The 3,112-nt window shown below is 37.1% G+C and overlaps 1 protein-coding gene across 3 annotated transcripts in view; it reads right to left on the reverse strand.

Moving 5' to 3' along the window:
- Positions 1-3,112, reverse strand: part of Thoc2 (THO complex 2) — a 110,414-nt gene that overhangs the window by 51,017 nt on the left and 56,285 nt on the right. The window lies entirely within an intron of this gene.

Here is a 3,112-nt window from a genome sequence, read left to right on the forward strand (position 1 = left end):
GGGGGGGGGGGTGTCTCATGTAATCCTGGCTGGTTTCCAAATCTAGTCCAGGTTGACCTTGAACTTAGTCTTAGATTACAAATGTGTGCCACCACATTGTTATGTAGTACTGAAAATCAAGCCCAGGGCTTGATTCACTAGGCAAGCATTCTGTCAGCTGATCTACATCTCTAACCCTAAGTTATCAATTTTAAGTACCAATTCTTTTCTCCTTATAAACCAAAGCTTCCTAAAACTCCTATTAATAACTTCCTAAAACTCCTATTAGTAACTAAACTTAATGAAACTGTAACCATCCCGATCATTTAGTTCTAATGTATTTTCAGACCAGGTCCTCCCTAATACTGCAACTCTTCCTTGGATTGTAGTGACCCCCAACCATAAAATGATTTTTGTTGCTACTCCATAACTGTAATTTTGCTACTAAGCGGTATCAAAGTTCCTAAGACCATTGGAAATATGTATTTTCCAATGGCCATGGCCCAGATAACTAATGCTTTGCAAAAAAAAAAAAAAAAAATCAATAAAATAAAATAAAATACTAATGTAACCAAAAGTCAAAACTATGGAAATGAACTTTAGTTGCATTATAATTCACCCTTACCAAAGCACTCAACAAAAAGTAAGTCCAAAATATTCAGGACACTGCTGACAAAAAAACAAAAACAACAACAACAACAACAAAAATCACATCCTGGGTCTATACTATCCCAATGCAGACTGAACCTTGAAGTGACTTGTTTGACAACACTGTGTAGTCACTTAACAACAATAGGTAAGCAGAGTGGCTCACTCCTTTAATCTCAGCCCTTGGAAGGCAGACCTCTGATAGACTGACATCAGCCTTGTCTATACATAGTGAGTTCCAAGGCAGCTAGAGCTACACAGTGGATCTTTGTCTCAAACAAACAAACAAACAAAAGTTAGTGGTGCCTATATGTGTATATGTGTATAAAGGTAGAAAACCCAAGGTACAAATAAAGAACTGATATCTAAGGACAATCTAGACATGAAGGAAAGGTCTAGTTCAACACTCATGCATGGGAAGGAGAAAGCTAGGACGCAACCACACACATTCTGTATGCTTCTGAGTATGTTATTAAGGCATCTAAGTGCTTCATTTTACCTAACAATAATTCAAGATGCGTAACAACATATTTTCTTTTTCTAATTGGCAAGTTCAAGAAAATATGGTTCTCTTTTACAGCTACAGCTGAGTTAACATGTATTCTGACAGCAAATAAGGAATTCAATTATAAAAGAGTGGCCTGGCAGAAAAAAATGAAACAGCTATTGTTTGTTGCTGCTTTCTTTGTGATAAAGAACTGGTAATTCAGGTAACATATAACGTATAACAGGGGGCAGAAATGGGAGAAACTAGGCTTTGTTGTGTATTACCATTTAAGGCAGTTAGGCCACCCCTTTTCCTACTACACCATGATTTAAACGAGCCAAATTTTCACAGCAACTTACTTAGCTATTTGCTTTCCTGAGTAACTCAAGTGAGTTGTGAATGTTCATGTTGATTCTTTATATTTCATAAGCAAAAGAAATTTGTTTTAATATGGAAAAGAAAACAAAGCTACCTAGAAGAACACTAAACCTTCCTATCAAAAACTGATTACAACAAGGATTAAACAGAAATAATCAGGGGGGACATGCCAATCAAAAAGCAAATTTTTTAAAGAAAAACACATTCTGCAGCATTTATATCTTCTTTTTCTTTTAGTTTACTTCACTTTTAGGTCAGGGGTAACACAGACTGCTCAATGCCACCATGAACACCACACTCAAACAGGAGAGAGACACATGGAAGTAGGTCCAAGGGGCCGTTGTTTACCAAGTGCCATGCACTGAGCTTTTGAACAGAAAGAAGACACAGTTCCCATCTTTGAGGTGACAACTCTGAAGTACTTTCAGCATTTGAATTTTAAATTTAAGTAAAACAGCACTCAGCTATATTTAGAAAGGCCATCATCAAAATGAACTAAGAGTTTCCAATATCACTCTAGAAAGGCAGTGCGGATGATGGCACTATACAACAATATTCAGCACAAAAAAATAATAGTGATAGGTATTTCATCAAGACAGTCTTGAGAGAGTTGAGAAATAAAGAAGGTATTATAGACAATACTAACAAATAGCTTCTTATGACTAATGACCTAATTCAGTGCCTTTAACCCATGAATATTTCAAATGCTGCTTAAGACTATACAGTACCTCTGAGGAAAAAAACACAAGATTTTTGACTAAAACGTCTGTAAAAAATTATGGTACTATTTTTACTTGCATATTCTTTATACTAAGTACCAAATTATTAAGTATTTAGTAGGTATGGTATATTAGATTTAACACTACCTCAAATATGCCTCAAAACTATTCTATAAAAAACATTTTTGCTAGAGAGGACCCAAAACAGGTCCCATTAAAATCCTTCTGCACTGACCTAGAGAGATGGTATAGCAGTTAAAAAAGTACTGACTGTTCTTCTAGAGGACCCCAGGTCTGATTCCCAGCATCCATGAGGCAGCTAGCTACAACTCCTGTTACAGTTACTATCTATAACTTCAATTCCAGGGAATCCATTGCCTACTTCTGGGCTCTGCAGACATTGCACACATATGCTACATAGAGCCAAAACACCCACACACATAAATCCAGATTTTTTAAAATAATCAAGTAAAAGTAAAATAAAATACTTTAGAACTTCTGAGGGAAGTGGCATTATGTCTAGAATCCAGTGATCTAGAGGAATGAGAATTTTAAGTTCAAAGCAAGCCCAGGCTAATTATCAAGATAAAATAAGAATAATTTGGAGTTTAAAAATCTAACTTGCTCTGTCCCTTCCCCATCTCTCTGACTCTCTTCTCTCCCTGAGCACTTTCTCCCTCCTCCACATCCTCTCACCCACTCCATATGTTCCTGGCGGGCCCCTCCTCTTCCCCCCTGCCCCGACCCATATCCTTCACTGTCCCTTCTCTTTCTTGCCTCTACTCCCTTCTCAACGCCCCTTCCCATGCCCCTAAATAAATTCTATTCTATACTAAAAAATGGGTACAGGGGAAAAGTTCCTGAATAGAACAGCAATGGCTTCTGCAGTAAGATCGAGAAT

Source organism: Mus caroli, chromosome X, assembly GCF_900094665.2.
Source record: "Mus caroli chromosome X, CAROLI_EIJ_v1.1, whole genome shotgun sequence".
Lineage (NCBI taxonomy): Eukaryota > Metazoa > Chordata > Mammalia > Rodentia > Muridae > Mus > Mus caroli.